Source organism: Urocitellus parryii, chromosome 2 (genome assembly GCF_045843805.1).
Source record: "Urocitellus parryii isolate mUroPar1 chromosome 2, mUroPar1.hap1, whole genome shotgun sequence".
Lineage (NCBI taxonomy): Eukaryota > Metazoa > Chordata > Mammalia > Rodentia > Sciuridae > Urocitellus > Urocitellus parryii.
The window spans coordinates 135233125-135257775 of record NC_135532.1 but is presented as its reverse complement, the minus strand read 5'-3'; the positions used below and the strand labels follow the sequence as shown (position 1 = coordinate 135257775).

The 24651-nt window shown below is 33.0% G+C and overlaps 1 protein-coding gene across 1 annotated transcript in view; it reads right to left on the bottom strand.

The window, feature by feature from the left end:
* The window catches only part of Naaladl2 (N-acetylated alpha-linked acidic dipeptidase like 2), an 876353-nt gene that overhangs the window by 589809 nt on the left and 261893 nt on the right, over nt 1-24651 (bottom strand). The window lies entirely within an intron of this gene.

Below are 24651 nucleotides of genomic sequence, written 5' to 3'. Positions count from 1 at the left end.
TCCTCAATATTTGGGTGTTACAGGGCTCCATCCTCAGGTTTCATTCCTTTAGCGATTATCAGGACTCATGGCTGGTGAATGGGCTAAGTATGTCCTGATCACTTCTAAATTTATATCTCTAGTCCTCATTTTTCTCAAGTCCAGAAGAAATATATCAACCTCTTACTCAATATCTACACTGGTATTTATAGTAATGTAACAATCAGAAAGCTTAGGGCTGAACAGGCTCCTCTTATGCAAACATAGCTTTTCTGTTGTCTTTCCCATTTCAACGACGGAGCCATTACATCCTCCCAGTTGCTCAGACCAAATATTCTAGGTTATTGTTGATGAATGTCTTTTCCTTCATTACCCACATCCAATCACTGGTAATTACTATTGGCTTCAATTATAAAATGTGTTCAGAATGTGATCATTTCTTTCTCCCAATAAATATATACCCACTTTGTTCTAAATATCACTTTGTGTATGTGGATTTTTACCATAGCATTGTAATTTATCTCTGTGCTATTCTCATTGCCAGGTGGTCTCTTCTTTAATAAGTATCCAGAGTGACCCTTTTAAAATGTGTCATATAATTCCTCCATATCATACTATTTCATACTTTCTCTTTACATTCAAAATTAAAGCCCACATCCTAAAATATGGCTATATGATCTGTCCTTCTTTTAGTCCTTTTGAATTTGTTACCTTCATGTTTATACAACACCAGTCATTCAGAGCCCCTTGCAATACTTGAGACATATAGGTATGCCCTCAGGGTATTGCCCAAACACTCCTTAAAGGTTACTCCATGTTCCCTCCCCCCTTTCTTTTGGTTCTGGGTTTGTGGTCAAAGACCACTTATGAGAAGGGACTTTACATACCACCTTATATGAAAACTTATTCCACATTTTTTCCTCATCACCAGATTCAATTTAAGATGTTTGTCTAATTTTTTTCTTAATGTCATTTTTTCATAACTATTTTGTGTGTGTGTGTGACATAGGGTTTATTAACTCATTTATGTGGTTATGGTCTTGTCTTCTCTAACTAGAGGAAAAGTGTCATAAAATCAAGAAATTATTTTATTCACTGCCTTCCCTTGAAGACTCAAAACAATTCACAAATCATAGTAGATTCTCCAAAATATACTTGAATGAGTAAACAAATAAGTGAAGAGAAGAAATTCCTTTACTCTTTTTCAGTTATCATCTGAATAAACTACCATTATGGACATAAATAAGTTTTCTCTGTGGCATTAACCCATGCACATGCATGTCAGTAAAAAGAAAATACATATAAATATTGTCTTAGTGGGGAGAGGAATTAGAAAACTGAATCAAAGTTCCAGTTAGATCAAGCATTAAAGAAATGATACTATATTGCTTAAATGGTAACTTTAGTGAAACTTGAGTCTTATAAGATGGTCTCTTATAAAATTTAGCTTCCTAAAATTTATATTTCTTCCTCATATTAATATGGCTTAAGAAAAACTTTATTATTAAGTAATATGATCTTCTATTTCAAAAATTCAAGGATATGTGTGGTACTTTTATTAGAAAAATATCTTAATAATTTGAACTAAACATGATTCTTGAATGTAGGTACAATGATATTGTAACAACATTATCAACTGAATCATAGTTATAATGCCATGACTTTAAGAAAAAAGTCTCACTGAGTGTGGTGGGGCATGCTTATAATCCAGTGGCTCAGGAGGCTAAGGCAGGAGGATCTCAAGTTCAAAGCCAGCCTCAGCAAAAGCAAAGTGCTAAGCAACTCAGCCAGACCCTGTCTCTAAATAAAATACAAAATTGGGCTGAGGATATGGCTCAGTAGTCGAGTGCTCCTGAATTTCCCTAATACCAAAAGAAAAAAAAAAAAAGGAAAAGGAAAAGAAAGGAAAAGGAACAAAGCCTCATCTAATATGCACAACATTTTCTGATTATCAATAAACTCACCTCTACAAAACTTGACTGAAATGTAACTGAATATTTAAGAGGCAAAACTATACGTTTTCATATAGTCAAAGAGAGATTTTCTCTTGGATTTGTGTAGAAATATCATCATGTCTATGCTTCCATAGCCTACCTTCCATTAAAAGTTAATGTGACAGATTGCTGTAATTTTCAAATTGCTAAATACTTCTGTCAAGTCCCTTAAGGCATTTTCAGAATTTAGTTCTCGGGTTTATCGAAATGATTTCCAGGCTCTCCTTTTTCTGGGAGGGATGAGGTGAGCAACAGCTTGAAACTATGATTCATCTCTGTTTGAGTTTCTGTCAAATACATACAGGAAAAGGAAAATGACTAATCACCTACTAAAAATGGCAACAGATGCCATAAGCAAAATTTCACCCAACCTGTTAACTTTCGTTCCAACATAGAAATCATTTAATTAAAAGTCTTAGTTTTAAAATGATATCATTTTTTTAAAAGCAACACCTGCTTCTAAAATATGAGGCACTGAATTTTTAGGCATAATATTTTAAGCAAGTTTTTATAGGACCTTCTTAAGCATTTCAGTTTATACAAACCAACAGATATGTATATATAATATATATTATTTTCTGTCATATGGGGAGCTATACATATAATATCTATACTCCAAAAAGGGCTATTAGCATTTTGTACACTAAGCATTTTAATCTTTTTAAATCGTAATGGCATCATGCTTATCACACTGAGCTCCATGAAAGAATAATTAATGTTTTCATTTAATTTTTTTGCATTTTATATTTCTAAATAAATTCATCCTCAATACCCTGTGATTTTTATATCCGAACAAAACAAAACCAAGAAATGGCAGATCAATTTTACATTTCTAAGCACACTTTGATATAGCAGAATTTAAAAGTCTTCAAAGAAAAACAGAACATGTGAGATCTTGGGGACATCCTTAGAACACCAAGTGTATGAATAATCAGAATAAACAAGAGGGAAGAGATACAGACTGAAGGTGCAGAAAAATCTATTCAGTAAAATAATAGCAGATGTGACTCCTACTTCCAGAAGAAGAAAAATATAAACACATTGTGAGAGCATGGGAAAAATAAATCTCAGTAGAAGAGTAAATAAGCCAATATTAGGGAAAAATCAAACATTATTAATACAGTAAACCAGAAAACCTCTGAGGTTAGAAATAACTAGAAGAAAAACAAAAAAAAATGACAGGAATAAGGACACAACTTTCAATAATTAACCCTGAATGAAGTGGTTTTAATTTTCCAGTTAAAAGATGCAGCCGAGTGATTTGATGAAAAAAACATGACCACAAAATATCCTGTCTGCAAGGAACACATATCACTGGCAAAGACATATATGCATTCAAAATAAAATGATGGAAAAATGATGTTTCCAACCAATGAAATCTGAAATCAGGCAGTAGTAACTATACTACTGTTTGACAAAACAGACTTCAAATGAATATTTTTCATTGAAGAAATCAAAGGGAAAACTAACTTAATAATATTTATTATTATTTAATAATTATTTATTATTATTATTATTTATAGTTATTAAAGTTATTTATTATTATTAATTATTCTTAATAATATTTGCAAATTGAATTCAACCACACATTAAAAAGAATACACCTTGATCAAATTGGTTTCATTCCAGGTATACAAGGATGGTTCAAAATACACAAATCCATAAGTATAAGGCAACACATAAATAAAAGCAAGAATAAAAGTCTCATGGTCATTCCAATAGATGCATAAAAACCCTTTGACAAAATTAAATATCCATTCATTATAAAAGCTCTGAATAAAATATGCATAGAAAGATCATATCTCAAAATAATAAAGATTACACATGACAAACCCATAGCTAACATGATAGCAAATGCAGAAAAACGGAATGCATTTTGTTTAAAATCAGAAGGAAAACAAAGGTGTTCACTCTCACCATTCTCACTCAATATAGTACTTGAAACTTTAGCCAATTAAGGAAGTTGAAGAAGTAAAATGATACAATAAGATAGGAGGAGGTCACATTATTCCTGTTTGCAAATGATATAAGTTTATGCCTAGAAAGCCCTAAAAACTCCACCAAAAGACTCATAGAAATGATAAATTCAGCAAAGTAGTAGAATACAAACTCAAGATAACAGCAATCAGCAGCTTTTCTATACACTAATAAAGAACATGCTGAGAAAGAAATCAGAAAAAAACATCCCATCAACACTAAGCTTCAAAAAATAAAATAAAAGAAGGAATAACCTCACTGAGAAGGTGAAAGACCTCTACAATGATAATTATAAAACTGTGCTTAAAGAAAATAAAGGCACTAGAAATGGCCTGAGTGGATACAGATCACTCACAAGCCAGGGTCTGCGACTCTGAGGCATAACTCAGCCACAGAGGCCAAGGTATGACTTTGACCTTGGTGGGGGTTATGATGGAGGACAGGCATGGCACCTGTATGACTGACTGTAAGGAGAAATGGTGCTCCAGAATGGCAGGCTCCAGAGAGCAGGAATGGCTGTAATTTGGGCAGCAGAGCTAAAAGGGTACAACAGTAAATTAGGCCCCATGAGATACTGTACCACATTGTGGTGACTCTGAATCCTGGATAGGTGGGCACCACAGTATCATAGTCTCTTGAGTCCAGATGCACCAGATGCAGTCTCTTGAGGAGTAGGAATGGCAGGGACTAGGAATGGACTTAGGCACAACTGTGAATTGGGCCCCATTTTTAGTAGGATCAGCACACTGCTGACTCATCACTGAGCAGGGTAAGTACCTGAGGAGCTTATCCTCTGGGGGTTTGTTTAATTTCAGAAGATAGGGTGTTAGAGCTATCAAGTCTAGAGGAGGGGATAACACAGCTAAATCAAGCCTTTGATCTCCTGAAAAGCTGAATATTACATCATTTGGCGTCCATAAGGTGTGACTACTTGGATCAAACAAGATGGCAGCTCCTAGACAGGATACACTGCATCAGCTTAGGCACTACGGAGAGTGACTGTTCAAATCAGCCAAGCCTCTGAGTCTGTAAGAACTGGGGCACTGATTCATATCAAAGGCCATGGCTGTCCATGAGGAATATGTAAGAATGATACGACCAATAGGATATGTACCCACTCAGAAAGCACTGACAGCCTTCTGTATCATGTGACAAATGTTATCCTGGGCCCAAGTAGAACTAAAGAGACTATAAACATGAGCACTGTGGTCCTTGCCCTTAAAATTTGTATTGAGATCCTGCGTAGTATTTTTCTTTTGTTCCTTTGTGGAAGGGTGGACATCATCACTTGCATTTCTGCTTCCAGATATTATAGGTTAAAGCTATCTACCAGAACACTCTACCTGCCAAAATTAGTGACAATGAAAGTCCATGAGAGAGTCAACAACACATATTTCAGAATAAAGAGTTTTTGATGTATGGAACGTTAATTCTTGCTGACCTAGAACCAGCAGTTTAGTTAACCTACACTGGCTTAAGTGTAGGAATGCATTTAAATGACAGGAAAAAAAAAATATATACACACACACACACACACACACACACACCCCAAGAAAAATATTTAAAATACAAATGAGAAGCAATAAGCACTACAAGAGGCATGTAAAATTAAAGCCTTTCTAATTTACATTAGAAGTATGTTTATTTGCTCCTTGAGGGCAAGGACCACGTTATCATCATAATCGCCTCAGTTCTACTTAGGGTTCAGAATGGTGTTTGGCACATGTATGAAAAGCAGTCAGTACTTTCTGAGTAGGTACATATATTATTTTCTGATCATTTTCACATATCTTCATATAATGGTCAATATCCATAGCTGGATTGATTTTTTAAAATTAATTGGTATACTTTAAATTATTTTTGAAAATTTCAACCAGTAAAAATGTTTAGTTTTCATATAGTATTGATGTGATATCAACTCAGGTAATAAAATCATTTGATAACATTGCATTCTATAACCTATAATATATTGGCCTAATCAAAGACTTGTGGGGAAAAGAAAAAAAAATAAAATGGAGATTCAAATTCAAAACTTACAATATTTAGAAAACATCAGAAAATTGAAAGTGATAGAACAGAAATATAAATGCTGGAATCCACAAAAATAGGTAATAATCAACAGTGAGACATGTGTTTGTTGTTAGTTTTCTATTGCTGTGAGAAAACACCCAAGAACTTCAACTTAAAAGAGGAAAGATTGATTTTGGCTAAGGTGGAACATCATTGTAGGAAGCGCAGGACGGAGCAGAGCTGCAAACTTCATGGTGGACAGGAAACAGAGAAAAGGACCAAGATCATGATATGGTCTTTAAGACACATTCCCAGTGACCTATGTCCTCCATTTTGGTCCTGCCTCCAATGCCCCAATAGTGCCACCAGCTGGGGCCAAAGCATTCAACCCAGGAATCTTTGGGAACATTCCAAATCCAAACTATAGAATTCTGCCCTGGACCCCAAAGGCTCAAGTACATCTGATAATACAAAACACATTCGATCCATCTCCACGACTGTCCATAGTCTTAACAGCATTGCTCAAAAATCTTATCCAAATGTTCCTCAGAGATTAAAGGAGAACTCTTAGCTGAGAGCTCCTGTAAAAATATAAAACCAAGTTATGCACTTTTAACCTACAATAGTATAGTATATATATTCTCATTTCAAAAAAGAAGAATGGCAGAATACCAAGGAAAGAATGAACTAAGGTAACACTGAAACCCAGAAGGGCAAACATGAAATCCTTTAGAGTCACAAGTTAGGATAACATGAGTACCAACGGCTTGAGGAGCTGGCCCCTATGTCACTGACAGCTTCAGCTCACACTATTGTGTTTTAGGCTGGCTCTTCTTGCTGCCTCTGGCTTTCTTTGGCAGATGTTATAAGTTCTAGGGGGAACATTTACACAAGGGGACCTGATTCTTTTCAGCCTACTCTCACAGCTGCATGCATTTTCCTCTCAGGCAGTGTGCTGAGAGAGTTTGATCCTGTCACACACACACACTGCCTACCCCACCAGGATTTCTCCTGAAGTCTTGGTGGAAACCTCCATGACCACATAATTGTTTTGTGCTTCATGTCTACAGAACAAGACACATGAAGGCTTTCCTTTAGGTGGATGAAGCCAAGGTCTGCCCCCAGTTTAGATGGTAGCTGGACTTCCTTGGATCATGACTACAGCAGCCTCTGAGTGCCTGGAAGCCTGAGCAAAGGGAAGTAAATCCCAGAAAACTATTTCTTAGAAGGCCCTGTGCAAATAGGGTGCCTTACTGTTCTCTTCTCAAAGCTGTCTTTCCAATTAACTTACACTTTAACACCCTGAAACCTGTAGGAGCTGGGGTTTGCCCTAAGAGTTCTTCAAGGCATCTTTGCCATTGTTCAAGGGCAAAGTACTTGGCTTTTTAAAGTCACCAAACTCTTTAGCAACCATATATTCTTAGGCCCCAAATTTGCATACACTTCTTTTCTGGCCAAATTGCAATTTATTCATTTCTCCAACGATTTTTAAACATCTGCTGTGCTTCTTTTAATTGTTGTCCCCACATAAACTAGCAGGGTTGGTATTATTCAAGGATACATATATACAATATTCCATGACTGAATGAAATTCTGTAACAGAAACATTGATAAAATAATCTAAAGACTTATAATAGTTTGGATGTGGAATGTTCCTCAAAGGCTCAGGTATTCAAAGCTTGATCCTCAAGAAATGATAATTTTATATTATGAAATTGTTTTTATATATTATTTTATTATCATTATTTTTATGTCAAAGGAAAAATAAGAGATATTTTTATGATATTAAATAAAAAGTAGTTTTTGAATGCTGTTTTTTGGGTCATAACTCCCTCCCTATGACAAGCCATAGACTCTGGAATTTTTCTTACCTAAGGTGAGTCATAGAAACTAATCTTTCCCTACTTTTCTGTCTTGGAGTCAACTATAAAGAAATTCTCTGACCTGCCCTTGTCTTTAAGTAGCCCACAAGACCTGCTCATTCTAGAGAAGTCCTGTCATATACCTGGATGGAAGAATGGCCCCCAGAGGCCAAGAGGAATGCAGGCCTTGCCCCCAGTCAATATATTAACATTAGAACAGTCCCTTTTTTATCTAATCACATTTAGACATGTTTATGGCCATGTTCAACAAGGCCTATTCAGTATGGTCTGAATAAAAAGACTAGGGTTCAGGGAAATTTTAGAGAGCTAACTTGAGGAGATTTCTAGAAAGTGGCACATATGGAAGCCCTGTGCCGGATTCCCCATACCTTGCTCTTTGCATCACTTCATCTGAATCCTGCATAACATCCTTTAGCACAAGTTAGTGAACTTAAGTAAAGTTAAGTGAGTCACTATGAGCCACTCATGCAAATTTATTTAACTAACGAGCAGATTGTGGAAATCCCCATTTATAGCTGATTGGTCAAAAACTCAGGTCAAAACAACCATGATGAAGTGGGGAGAGGGTTATGCCTTAGGAACTGACCCATCAACCTGTGGGATCAGTACTACATTCAAGTACTTAGTATCAGAACTGAGTTGGATTAGAGGACACACAGATGCTGTCCACTGCTGAAGAATTGATAATTTCTATGATGTGCAGAGAAAAACACCCACATATCTGGTGTCAGTGTTGATATGAGAATAGAATGAAAAACACATGACATTGGTTTTACTGAAGCACAATTATTAAAAAAAAAAAAAGGCTATAGACTTCTGATGAAAGTCTTGCCATTCATTCTTGACTGGCTTCAGGAAACTTGTATGCATGATACTTAAAAGGTCGAAGATGCAGTTGAAATTAGAAGGATAAGTCTCTTGGGACATAGAAGAGTCATACTCAGATTTCTGTATAATGAAGACTGACACTAAAATTAAAGTAATTTTCCTCATTTTGTTTCTTTTAACTTCATTCTTTGACAGTTACAATATGTCAGACATCACTCAAATGGTCAAATATTTAAACTCATGCCTTACTAAGTTATGTCATTCAATATGGCAGGCTGACGCCTCCAGCTGTTAAATAATTAGGTTGAAAGAAATACAATAAGAGGTTACTAGAAATGAAAATTGTACAGCTTTTCCAACATTTGATCCTGAAATAACACCCAATAATTATAAAAGAGAATTTTTTAAAATTTCAGATGAAAAGTATATATATATAGATAGAAAAATTTTTGAAAAAAATGAGGTTATAGTAAAAATATGATCAGAAACAATTTGCAAGTTTCAAGTCATTGTTTTTGGCCATGTAATTACAAATGCATAGTTTACTACCTTATTTCACTAAACATTTGAGATATACAAAAAGGCTTAAGTAAATTATATAACCATTCTCTTCCCACCATGGATAACTATTACCTCACATTTTGTATTATTAACAAGTTGGGGATGTAGATCAGTGTTGGAGCACTTACCTATCATGAATAAGAACCTGAATTCAAGTCCAAACACCAAAAATACAAGATTATAATTTTTACCATGCATGGGTGTATGAGATTTATGGTTTTACACAAGTGTAATCTATCTATCTATCTATCTATCTATCTATCTATCTATATGTATATATATATATATATATATATATATATATACTGCTTTGTATGAATTAAAGCATTATTATAAAACTCTCAATATGCATACAACTTTTTGTATATAGGGGGTTTTCTTCATTTATCTTTATCTTTATGATATTCATTCATGTTAATATATAAAAAAATTACTTGGTACATTTTCACCATCCCTGTAGAAACATGCTACAATTCACTAGTTTAGGTAGAGGGAGAAGTTTATATATTTTCCTTTTTATAAACTACACTGCTAAGATTTTTTTCTAAAACCCTCCTTATATGTGTTTGGAAAACTCTCTGTAGAGTACACAACTGGGAGTCGAATTTCTGAGTTGTAAATAATTACACATACAGCTTTAGATTATATCAAGTAGTTACCCAAATTTACCAAAATAAATAAAATTTCTGTGACCTCCCAAATATACTTTGGTAAATCTTTAATAAATTTTAATTGTTTTATGGTTCTTGTTCTGTCTTGCATCAAAGCGTTTTCAAATGCAGGCATGAGGCAGTTAAAAACCATATGCTTCAGAAACTGAATATCTCTCTCTCAGACCAAAAAATATCAAAGAACTTTTCTATCTCTCATTCTTAAAATACTCATAGATAAAGGAACAATAGTACTAAGCAAACAGCCAAAATATATAACCTAATATGGAGTAATTAAAATGACAATAACAGCTATTATTTACTGTGTGACAATTATTTGCTAAGCATAGTAGTAGGTACTTAATGTTCTTTATGTCATTTAATCCTTGAAATAAGACTGGTAGTGAAGATGTTCTTGTTCTTATTTTGTTAAAGAAAAAATACAGAGGTTAAATCAGACAGAAGTTCACTTACATAGATAGCAACATAACTGGTAAATGAGAGTCTGAATACAAATTAAATTAGTCAATATCCAGGGCTTTCTCTACTATGTAAAAGTAGCTATTGTAATTTAGAACTCTGAAGTATTTACTCCAATATCTATGGATCACTGTGAAGATCAAGTTGCTTCAATCAACTTTACTTAGAGTCTACTGGACTCACATATGTATCTTTTCAAATTCCTGTTATTTTTTTTTTCATTTTAGTGGCAAATTTTTAGTAATTCTCAGGACTTTCAGAGAAAACAAGAGATCATAACTTAATTAAAAATAAAAACTTAATTCACTGTAAAAAAATAGCCACAACACTGTTAAAAGTTGCAATGGATGGTAAGCAATTAGGTATAATGAATTTAGACAGTTAACTATAGATTTAATGAATTTATCACATCCCTGTCTTTCTCATGCTTAGAAAACAACTCAATAAACACCTTAAGCCTTGATTAATATTGAAGGGGGATGGATATCTAAGCCTCTAAAAATAATTAATATTAAAGGGGGATGGATATCTAAGCCTCTAAAAAGAATTAACACTATTTTCATATAGACTGTATTTTTCTATGTGGCATACATTCATACAATAAGAATTTTAAGAAATAGGGCACATAGTAAACCACAAGCCAAAAGGGTCAAAGGGACTTCCTAAGAACTTGGAAAGAGAGCACCAAGCATGATATGAAAGATATTGACTTTGAGGATCAGTAGTGATAGAAAATCAGAAAAGTCGAGGTATGGTGGCAACACAGGATGAAGAGAGCAACCCAAAGAACTTGAGAAAGGATGGAAACATATTCTCATTTTGATGGTGCCTACCCAGTGCAAAAGTAACATTTTCATAATTTTGTCCAACATAATGGAAATATAGAATTGTTTAAGACATATTAGGCCTCATCCTCTATCAACTAAATAAGAAATGATAGGACTCAGAATTTTATCAGAATAGAAGCCTTCTTAGCTTAGAAAACACAAAATTCAAGAAATGGAATTAATGAGCATAGATGCAAAAATTCTCAATGAAATATAGCAAATTGAGTGCAATACAATAGCACATTAGAATAATCATTCAACATAATTAAGTAGAATTTGTCCCAGGGATGCAATGATAGCTTAACATAAGCAAGTTTATAAATGTGCACAAAACTATACAATCATCTTATTAGATTTTAAAAAAATCTTCATACAAATTAAAAAAACAAACATCTTTTCATGATAAACACTAACAAAAAATTAGGTATAGAAGGAAAATACCCCAACAAAATAAGGACCATCAGTTACCATAAGCCCACAGCAAACATTATTTTAAAAAGAAAAATGTTGAAAGCTTTTTTTCTAAGAATTGAAATAAGCCAAGCATACCCATTCTCATCATTTCTATTAAATGCAGAATTGGAAGTCCTTATCAGAGCTGTTATGCAAGAGAAAATATAAACGCAATCAGAACTGGAAAGAATTAGTGAAATTTATCCTATTTGATGATAGTATGATCTTGTATATAGAAAACTCTAAATATTCTGACAAAATAATCATAACTAATAAACAAATATAGCCAAGTTATGGCATAAAAAATCAATACACAAAATTTAGTGGTATTCTTTCACATTAACAAGTGTCTATATGAAAAGAAGATCAAGAAAACAATCCCATTTATAGTGGCAATAGAAAAAAAATACTTAAAAATAAAGTTAGCTGGGCATGGTGGTGCATACTCGTAATCCCAGAAGCTCAGGAGGCTGAGGCAACAGGATCATGAGTTCAAAGCCAGCCTCAGCAATTTAGTGAGGCCCTAAGCAACTCAATGAGACGATCTCTAAATAAAATACAAAATAGGGCTGGGGATGTGGCTCATAGTCAAAGCGATCTTGGCACAAAGAACAAATCTAGAAATATCAAAATACATGATGTGAAAATATATTAAAGATATGGTAATTAGAACACATAAAACTGAAATAAAATTGATATAGGGAGCAGTGGGAACAGAATGGGGATCCCAGAAATGAACCCCTGTGTCTATAAAGAATTCACCTTTGGCAAATCTAGAAAATGAGTTTTCTCATGTCACATATGAATTTACATTATAGATATTTTTTGCATTTCTTATTAAAAATTAAGATATATATATACTAGGGGATCAGACACACAAAGTCTGTGCTATTTTTCTACCAACATTTAAGAGCTGGGATTTTAATGCTGTCAGATGCAAGACAAAATATCCTAGTATATTCATGAAAAACATGGGTTATTAGAGGAAAGGCACAGCAGGCTTGAATCTTTTGAACAATTGTACTATCCAGATAAATTCTACTATTAAAATTGATTCCCAACAACCAACAACATTGAATGAAGATAAGTAGAGTTGGCATTTTATCTAATGTTAATAAATTAGATCAGAAACTGAAGCCTGTTTTTCAGAATGATCAAGTCCTTCTATTTAAATTTTATTTTAAAGAAAATTAGAAGCATATGCTTTCCTCAAATGTATGCTTTAAACTCTGGCGTTTTAGATATTTTGCTAACAACTTACTAAATATTTTATAATGGTGGTATATATATTCTTCTTTGTTTTGGAAGTTAGTATATGAGAAAAAAATCATTTATTAAGACAGGACAGCCAGATTCAAATTCTTTTTCTGCTACTTATTAGTTGTCACCATAGGCAGCTCATTTAGCTTCTGTTGGTCTTTGGTTTCATGTGTGGCACAGTCGTAGAAGTCCGTGGCTGCATAACTGAGAAGGAAACCTTAAGATCCAAATGAGATATAAATATAGTACCCTAACATATTTCAATGATGGTGATATTTTTGACCATAATATCATACCTAATTATGCCATACCTAATTAAAAAAGCATTAATATTGTTTTAATAAAGTTTTTTTTTCTTTTGGTTCAATGTGATATTCTCATTTTGTAGTTGCCTTTATCAAACCATGCCAATTTCTGAGTTTTCATTCCTTTTTAGTTTATATATATATATATATATATATATATATATATATATATATATATATATATATATATCATCCTTCCATGATGTATCCCTTGTCATTTTCTGTCCTGCCAGTTTGGAAATATCCTAGAATATATCATTATATAGGTTCAATCAGACTTTGATGATAGCTATATTTTTTTATCAGAGGGGGGAATGAGGGCTATTCTATTGATTTGTTACATGTTGCATAGGAATAGATACCCAGAGACACATATTTGTTAACTTCCTGATATAGCTTGAAGTTGTAGGTAGTAGTTTATACAATTTAACATCATTTTAAACTCTCTGGTTGAGAATATTTCAAAGTATTCCTTGATATGAGTGAGTTCTACACATTTTATTCCCTTATGTTTAACTTTTTACAACCTGGTAGGATTTCAATTTAATAGAAGTGTTCTGATAAGCCTACTTGTTGACAACTTTAACTCCATTTATATTTCATACTATGTTGCTCTGCTTTCATTAAGAACTGAAGGAAAGTTTCTGTTATATAAAGTACCTGAAATGAATTCTTAATTCTTAAAATCTGTTTTTCTTTTCCTCCTGAACCAGGAAAATAACAACTGCAAAGTCATACATTATTTCTATTAATTTTCTCTATTTCCACTTCAGAACAAGAAAATAGATTGGTTATTTGCAAAAAGGATTTCTATTAAAAGTTTTAAAAATAAATTTTGTCATATATGTTTCCATATATTTACAGATATATGTACGTATAAGAATTCACTTTATTTATATAACAGAAATTTACTGACTTATAAGAAGAACAAACTATACAAGATATAAATGGAACCAAAAATTATATATATATGACATGTACATAAACCCCTACCTGACTATGATATCATATCTATTTATATTATACCTAATTCAAAAAGCATGCATGACAAGGGTTTGTTGTTGTTGCTGTTGTTTTGGTTTAATGTGACATAGATCTGTCTTAAACAGAGATACTTTCAGCCTTGAATTTGCCACTTCTTTAGTTTATAATTTGTATTTCTTGGCTCTATAACTGTAATTATATTCATGTATTCCAAAGAAATTACCAAGGATTTACACATAAAGATTCATTTTATAAGCATGATAACTGAAATATTATTTATAATAAAGAAAACTGGGAACAAATAAACACCTCATATTAGGAAAGAAATAAATGATGGCTATTCATGTACCTTAATGTGATATTTTCACTAAAACAAGTATGTTTTAGATGTTTAACATGTAATATATAAGTTACAAGAATATCAAATTATATAATCAGTATGGTTCAAGTATAGAAAAATATAATGTACATAAAATACCACAAGGAAATATGCTAAAATAGCAATAATGATTGCCATCAAAGTGATAATATAAACATTCAAAACTTTTCTTGTTTATGTTTTTCCTTATTTTGCCAAATTTTATAAAGAATTTGTAAGAGTCTACAATAGGAAAAATATTATTATCTAAAATATAGTACGTAGGCAGAAAAGCAATTTTTAAAATTTCTCTCACTTATGGTATAATACATTTAGTTTTCCAAAACCTTAAGAATTCTCAAAACATCTCAGAGTTACAATTAGTGTCAGGTGCTATTATTCTGCATTTCTATTATATTCCCATGTTATGTCATAAACATATATTACAGAGAAATAGTGTGGACTGAAAAATCAAAACTTTAGGAAATTTAGAAACTTCAGTATATAGAAGCAGTTAGGTAAGTTACCATGATACTCCTTATAGACCCACACTTGCCATCCAGAAGAGATGAGAGGTGCCATAAACTTAATTAATGAGAAGAGTTAAACCACCTTATCCTGAAATTGGAATGTTATAGTTTAGATGAGTTGCCAACCAAAAGCTCATGTGTTAGTGCAAGAAAATTCAAAGGTGAAAAGTTTGTGTATGAAAGCCTTAACCTAACCAGAGCATTAATCCACTTGAGTGGATTAATTGGGTGGTAACCATGGGCATGTAGGATGTGGCTGGAGGAGGTACAGCATGGCTTTGTGGTACATATTTTGTCCCAGATGAGGAACACTCTCTTTGCTACCCTGTAGCCATGTCCTAAGCTGTTTTCCTCTTCTGCCATGATGTTCTGCCTCCCTTTGGGCCCAACGCAATGGAGTTGGCCATCTATGGACTGAGACTTCTGAAACCATGAGCCTTAAATAAATGCTTCTTGCTTTAAAATTACTCTTATCAGGTCTTTTGGTCACAGTAAGGGAAAAAAAACTGATTAAACAGAATGATTTCCATTTTTTCTCATTGCTTTCCAAATGCAGTTGTATACACTTTGTCAATGGCACTTTAGTCATCTTAATAGACAAACTGTCTCCAAAGAAATATTATAGTACCAAAAATTATAGGAGAGGCTGAAAGTATAGAAAGCTACGTGTTTATTCATTTACTTATTCATCCTTCTAAGAAACATGTATTGATAACAATCTGTTCTAGCTACTGCATTGTGGGCTAAATGGAAGAGTTCTTATTTCTCCTGACTACATCAGATTTTTTCATTTTTTTTTTACAAATGTATCAACATATTCCTTCTTGTTTCATTTGCCTCCTATTCATATGTAATTTATTTTGTATGAGAGTTGTATCATAGCTTCACTTTAAAACAAGTGAAATGACCAGGCACAGTGGCACATGCCTTGCTGTAATCCTAGCCATTTGGGAGGCTGAGGCAATAGAATTACAAGATCGTTCGAGGCCAGCCTCAGCAACTTAGTAAGACCCTGTCTCAAAATAAAAAATAAAAAGAGCTGGGGATGTAGCTCAGTGGTAGAGTGACTGGGCTCAATCCACAGTACAAAAACAAAAACAACCCCCCAAAACAAGTAAAATGGATAACTGGGTTTACTTAATTTATAAATTATTTTTTTGTGTATTTATTTCTTTAGAGGTATTTTGAAAGGGGCTCCATGTGACCTGAAAAAAAATGTTACCTTAATATACAGCCAACTATTTTTAATACATTTTCATTTACTCATCTTTTTAAAATTATTTATTGAAAAACTTTTAAGTAGTTGGCACTCTCATCAGTGCTGAATGGTGTAAAAAATAAAACTTATTTTTCTGTTCTAGAGACTTAACAGACTGCTGAGAGAATAAAAATTGTATCTGCTAATGTCAATTATCTGTTTTGTATTTTTTCAGTTTGAATAATAATTTTTAAACAAATTTTTATATGCATTATAGATAAGTTGTTATTTTCTGGAAAAAAAAGAAAAAATATGGAAGTTCTCTACATGTCTAGAAAAGAATTCTTATGCCCAGATTTTTTTGTGTGTGTGGAAAACTATATTTCAGATATTATATGCAGAGTACAAAATGTGAAGTTTCAAATTTGGGCCCTAAGTAAGTAGATAAATCAAATTCACAATTTTAATTGTTAAAAAAAGGTTATAAAGAAGACATAATCATCACTATAGTGAATACTGTGGGACAAAGAGGGTATATATATTTTCTTCTCAAGTTGTTGGGAAGCCCTACTAAGCATTGCCTGGTGAAATACTGACTATATTATTTCAATATCTATACTACTTGGAAGGAATCAAGTATTTAAATGACCTCAGAACAGTAAAACTCACATTATTAAATTAAGAGATTAAGACAATCTTTAAAATGTGTCTTTTCTGGAAAAAAAAAAAAACTAAACAAAACCAAACCACTCACAGGAACTCAATTTATTGTATATCCAGGCAATGTATCCTTTATACTGTCAGTGCCCATGACAGCAAAGATTTCAATATTTTGAAGTTCATAAATAATAAGAAACTATGCATACTACCTTGTTTCTTATTACTCTATTTAGAACTAAATGTTACTGGTTAAGAAAGAGAAAGGGGCTGGGGATGTGGCTCAAGCAGTAGCGCGCTCGCCTGGCATGCGTGCAGTCTGGGTTCGATCCTCAGCACCACATACAAACAAAGATGTTGTGTCTGCTGAAAACTAAAATAAATATTTAAAATTCTCTCTCTCTCTCTCTCTCTCTCTCTCTCTCTCTCTCTCTCTCTTTAAAAAAAGAGAAAGAAAAGACATATTGATAATGTAATAATCTTACCAAAATTTGATTACTAATAGAAGAAAGTTTTGTCATTTGCTTCTCTGACTAGACTTTTCCAACCACTAGTAAATTTAGTTCAGATCTAAGAAATACTTTAACTATTGAATTATCTTCATAGTCAATAATACTAAAACATAGTTTCTTATACTTTGCTTACCCCCAGTCATTATCCAAGTGATAAGCCTTATAGTTCTTCATTCCTATATTGCCTTTATCACTGTTCAAAAGCAGTTTAGATAACTGTATTTAATAAGGGATGTACTACTTGCCCTGCATTTTGAAAAGAACTATTGAAATTCCAGGAACTGAACAGAGTCCTCACCCTTCAGAAGTATTCAACCTTGCAGGAAAAATACGAAAAGCACACATGAATATGACACAGTCTTGCTTATGACCTGTAAATACTGGATGTTAATATTTTAAGTGTAATTGTGAATGAAACTGTGAATATAGGAAATGGAAAATTTAGAATAGTAAAGGAATTTAGTTGAAGGAAGAAGGCAATGAATTCTAAATGGCAATTTGGAGTTGGCTCATTGAGAAGGAGTTTAAAATATCATCTCCTGAATTTTGAATGAACTTAGATAATATTTGTCTCTTTTCACTTCCAGACCTTGTTGGTTCATATTCAGGCTTGATTATTATTATTATTATTATTATTATTATTATTATTATCATTATCATCATTATTATTTATTCTACATATGGTAGTGATGAGAAGTTTACAGCCAGGTGTTGTGGGAATGCCTCTAGTCCTAACTATTTGGTAATCTGAGGTAGGAAGATCACTTGTTCTCATTAGTTCAAGACCATAATGAGATCCAGTTTCACATAAATAAATACAAACAACAACAACAACAGCAGCAGCAACAACAGCAAAAATCCCACCAAACTTGTTGGTGTTGTAGCTCAGTGGTAGGGCACTAGCCTAGCATGCAGAAGGCCCAGGGTTCTATTCCCAAAGTTTCTGAACAAAGACAAGCAGTTCAGTAATCTATCAAATATAACCATCAACATCTGTGTCTTTTTTAAAATATCTTTTTAGTTGTAGATAGACACAATACACAATTTTATTTGTTTTTATTTTTATGTGGTGCTAGGGATGGAACCTAGTGCCTCATGCATACGAGGCAAGTGCTGTACCACTGAGTCACAACCCTGGCCCCAACATGTGTGCCTTTTAAAAACATTCCAAAGAGATTAAGGGAAAACTAGAGTTATTTGATCTTAAAACATAATCTCTGTTTATTCACCATATAATGCTTTATACACACATCTTCTAACTATCTGGATCATTCTCTGCTCTACATTAGTTTAAAAGAAATTAATTCACATTAATTCAATTTAATATTCTCCACTGGCCTGCTTAGCTTTGTCTTCCTTATTGCCTTCAAGTTTTACAGCTTCAAGCACCTTGATTACTGAAAGTCATACCCCTCTGTCCTTCATGTTGTCATTGTGCAAGGTTTATTGCCATTTCAGAAAATGGGTTGAATTGGACATTTGTGATTTTTATGGATGAATTTTAAAAGTTTTCTTTGATTATGAACCAAGTCAGAATAATTCTCAAGACCTTAATAACAGCTTGTCAAATATATTGTATTTTAAATATAACTCTGGATTTTTTTTATTCTTTTACCTTTGTCCTACAAGGTTCATAGAATTAGGATTTTCTAAAATATATCATTGTACGTCCAGTCATCAGTCCTGTCTAAAATGATGTTTAGAACATAATAAATTTTAGGGAATTTTATGAATTGAAGTAACACATACCTAATCTCACATACATATATTACACTGGAAAATGTGGGTACATTTGCATGTATTTATTTTGTATGGTAAATTTTTAAAAAATATTTTAGTTGTAGATACACACAATGCTTTATTTTGTTTACTTAGTTTTATATGGTGCTGGAGATTGAACCCATGGCCTCACACATGCTAGGCAAGGGCTCTACCACTGAGCTATAACCCTAGCTCTGTACTGTAAATTATTGACCAACCCATATAACAAATGTGCTAAAACTCTCTCAATATTAGAGATTAGCCAATTTTTAATAGGCTCTCCCTTTTATTTTACTAACACTTGTAATCATTACCATATACACAGCCATCTAAGCAGCTTTTTATGCACCCAATTTGTTGTTTAAACTATTGTTTTTAGCTACTACATGTTAACACTTCTTCAGTAACAACAGTGAAGTAGTTGTAGCACTTCCATCTTATTTGAAATGCAACGTTTGTGTAATTATTTAAATATATAATTGTACTTTTGATGATTGTTCTCAATATTTTATAAAAGAATGTGAAAATTGAAAAATTATATTGCTGACACAAATAATAGAAAGCAATTTTCTTGTACTTACTAAAGTGAAAATAATTAGGTATGCCAAGGATGACTTATTTTTAGGCTCATTGTGAACTACTGGACTGACAAGTGATGAATATTTTTAACTATGAAGGACAATTAGAACAATTAAAGGCCATATATCAGCTTCTCGTAATAGACTAGTCCAGATTACACTAAAATTTTTAAGTAAAATTGAATAATGTATGTGTGTATATATGAGATTTTATGTAGTAAAATAAAAATAAATAAAATCTGAGATTAGAACTTTAGTGAAACAAATCTAGCAATTTAAATCTAGGCCTATTAAAATTCTTGTACAATATTAGGAAGACATTGTGGGGTTAAGTGATTAAATGTATAAACATTCGATGATAGTAATTTTAAATGCAGTAGTGAATCCTATTTTTTAATTTTTTTTTAGTTGTTGATGGATATTTACTTTATTTATTTATTTTTAGGTACCTCACACATGTAAGACAAGCTTTCTACCACTGAGCCACAACCCCAGCCTATGGATTCTATTTTAAATTACATAATTTTTCTTACCTTTCTTGTTTTTTATTGTATCCTTGAAAATTTCATGACTATACATTACAGAAATCAGTTTTATGAAATGTAGACAAGTTCCATCCAACAAAGTATGGTATTTGAATAGTACGCAATGTCTTACAAATATGCAGAGATTAAGCAATCAGTTATGCTTTCTCCCAGAGATGAGCATGCTTTATAAATGCTGTGAGAGCTGGGCATAGTGGTGCATACCTGTAATCTCAGCATATCAGGAGGCTGAGGCAGGAGGATAGAAGTTCACAGCCAGCCTCAGCAGTTTAGAGAGGCCCTAAGCCACCTCAGAACACCCCATCTCAAAAAAAGTTGGGGTAGGGAGGTATGCTGGTGATGTGGCTAAGTGTTTAAGTGTCCCTGGGTTCAATCTTCAGAACCAAAAAAATTTTAAAAAGAGGAACTTCTGTGAGAGCTAGAACGTAGAGTCTGCAAACTCTTTCCACATGATTCTGCCTTTTGTTTTTGAATAATGTTTTTTCAAAGAGAATTTTTTCGTTTTAAATTCTCTAACTTAGAGTCAGCTACAATTAAATACATTTTTAAATGTAAAAATACACTTTGCATATCTAAACAGCTTTATCATTGTCCATGACATCTAGTCAATGATTGTATCTCACTCTTCTAACATATTCTTTATAAACAGAACACAGAAATTAATGGGACTTGAAAAATGGATAAGAATTGGTTTTTGCAAAATAAGAAATTCTCCAAATACATTCCTATACATCACTAATGAATCCACTGAAAGAGAGGTTACGAAAACTGCCCATTCATAATCGCCTCAAAAAAATAAAATATTTGGGACTTTATCTAACAAAATAAGTGAAAGACCTCTACAATGAATGCTATAAAACATTAAAAAATGAAATTGACGGGCTGAGGATGTGGCTCAAGCGGTAGCGCGCTCGCCTGGCATGCGTGTGGCCCGGGTTCGATTCTCAGCACCACATACCAACAAAGATGTTGTGTCCGCCGAGAACTAAAAAATAAATATTAAAAAAAAAAATGAAATTGAAGAAGACCTTGGAAGATGAAAAGATCTCACATGCTCTTAGGCAGCAGTAACATTGTCAAAATGGCCATATTACCAAAAGGATTATACAGATTTAATGCGATTCCTATTAAAATCACAATGACATTCTTCATAGAACTAGAGAATGCAATCATGAAATTCATTTGGAAAAAAATAAGAGATCCAAAATAGTCAAAGCAATCCTTAGCAAGAAAAATGAAGTAGACTCATCACAATCCCAGACCTTAAATTATACTTCAGAACCATACTAACAAAAACAGAATGGTACTGGCACCAAAACAGATTTATAGACCAGTGGTGCATAATAGAAGACACAGAGATAAACCCACATAAATACAGTTACACTGGATAAAGGCACTAAAAACACACATTGGAGAAAAGATAGTCTCTTCAACAAATGATGCTAGGAAAACTGGAAATCTATATGTAGCCAAAATAAATTAAACCCCTCTCTCTCACCCTGCACAAAACTCAACTCAAAGTGGACCAAAGACTTCGGGACTAGAACAGAGATCCTGCACCTAATAGAAGAAAATGTAGGCCAAATCTCCACCTACCACTTTTTGTATTTTATTTTGAGTCAGTAACTTCCCAAATTGCTAAGGCTATACTCAAATGTGAAGTTCCATTGCCTAAGCCTCCCAAGTGGTGGGGATTATAGGCATGTGCCATTATACCCGGTTACTACTTTGCTGCTTAAATTGTTTTCCCCAAATCATAATAATCTGAATTTTAATATTTTCCATTTTATTTGTTCATTTTATGTAGTTTTGTTTTCTTAACATCACACTTGACTAAAGATGCAAGTGCATGGCTTTTAAAATTTTCTTTGGTTTTGATCCAAAATGTATAATTCCTTTCTTACTGTTTCAACAATTAATCAAGTATTGTAGAATAATTGAGCTGGCATTTGTTTTTAAACTTCAGTTTCAATACTTCAATTATCTTTTCTAATTTTTAGCCAAAGATATATTTTGTTCATATGCTTACTCAATCTGCACTAGCAGATTTTACATTAGTTTCTAAACATACAGGAATTATCATCTTAATATTCAGAAGTCATACTGGGGAGAGATGCATATAGGCAAAAAATTAGATATAGCAGTGAATCATAAAATATCTGCTTTATGTGTAATACATATCTCAAATTTTATCTATGCTTGCCATCTTTTTGTATTCAGGCAGTTATTTATATGCTAGCAAATATACATTATGATATGCTATTCATCTGGAAATTGTTTTGAAAAGACAACATTCTATTTTGATGATAAAAAGACAATTTTTATAAAGCCCTTTTTCATTGGGAACTGGTTTATTTGAATCTGTGCATTTCATACTGAATGATTTTTATGTTTGCATGGGTAAAATAATTGTAAATATATCTTTCATGGCCATAGAGCTGTAACTCTTTATTTCCTGTTGCCTAAGAAAATGCCCTATTTTTTTGAAACTTTAGATTCTCTTCATTTTAATGAATTGTATCTCATTGGAAAAATGCATACTAATCAATTATTATTTCATAATAGCAACATTTGGGTTTATTACTTTGCACAACTTGACTGATAGTCCTACAAATCTCAGAGCAGTTTCAAAATATACAATTCAGGCTCTAGCCCTTTGTTAAGTTTTCACATAAATTAGATATTTTCAGAGAAGATGTTAGAAGATGATTCTACTAGGTAGAAAAATGGCTTTCCAAAATGACAACATTCCAACCCCTGGAACCTGTGAATATGTTACTTTACATGGCATATGAGATAAGCTTGATGGGCCCTTCTCTGCCTCTTTCCTCCCTCTTTTCCCTTGAGACAGAAGGAAGCAAAGAGTAAGAAAATGAAATGTAATGATGGAACTAAAGGTCAGATTGAGAGAGACTTGGGGGGAAGAAAAGAGAGCTCATGAAAGAGGGAAAGATAAGTGCTCTCTAAGGCTGCTACTGACTTAACTCAAGAAATGTTATCCTACATGAATATGGTTCTCAGGATGTACTCAGTAGCCTGAGTAATTTCATGGGTGCTTCTTAGAAATTCAAAATACTTATTTTTATTCCTTCTTCTGTAATATGAATATCTTTCTACTGTTTTCATTTGTCTGAAAACCTTTAGTTTAAAAATTAACTTCCAAAACTTTATAGCTATTTGTAGGTTCCATAGATGTGGGTTACTTCCAGAAAGGATTCAGTCTTAGCAACTGTCACTATTACATGGATTTTGAATGAATTCCTGGCATTTAAAGCAAATACATTTTTATTTTTATATTTATCATCCTTTTGTCCTCTTTATCATCTATTTTAGCTTGATTTATACTGGTTCGGAATCTGAAGCAACACATTTAAGATTAACTTGAGAATTCAAAAACTATTTCTGACCATCAGTATGTCACACAGTATGGGTAGGCATAGATATATACTGCCCAAAGCCACTCAGGGATATAGATTTGGATTGCATATAAGCACCTTCCCTGACAGCAGAAAAACTCAGATTTTAGGCATATTTCAATTTCTGCAATTGTGTTGATTGCACAGAGGAGCTTTTTGAGGCTCATTTAGCAGGACATAAGGTGTTTGTTTATAGGTGCTGATGAGGAACTAGGAAAAGGTAGTTACTACCAACAAAATGAAAATATTTAGCCTATAGTTAACATGTACTGAATATATTAGAATACATTGATTTGGATGACTGAATGTTGCTGAAATATAATTATGCTCAGTATGGATCGTGAATTGATGATTTAGATTTTTTAAAATACAAAGTTCGGAAGAAAAAAAATGTCAATTGTTCTTTTCCTTGACATATGAAAATATATTCACATATTAACTATTTTGTTGTTGGTGGTGGTGGTTGGTTGGTTGGTAATGGAGATAAAACCCAGAACTCAAGGGTGATTTACCACTGAGCTATATCCCCATACTTTCTTATTTTTTATTTTGAGGCAAGGTCTCACTAAATTGCTGAGACTGGCCTCAAACTTGTAATCCTCCTGTCTCAGTCTCCTGGGTCATTGGGATGACAGGCATTCGCCACCACATCTGGCAATACATTAACTATTTCAATATTTTTATTCAATATTATTATACAGGGATATTATTGTCCATATTATAACTCCCCCCCCATACCACCTTTTCAATGTCCACCATATTATTTGGAACTCTGTTGCCATGACAGGATTCCAATAAAAGTTTTCAAAAAATTTGTAAGAAATTTTTCAGGGCTTAATGTTAATAGTGAATAGTGAAATTGAGTCTGCAAGTCATTCCTCTGGGCACAGTCTCAGTCTGCTCTC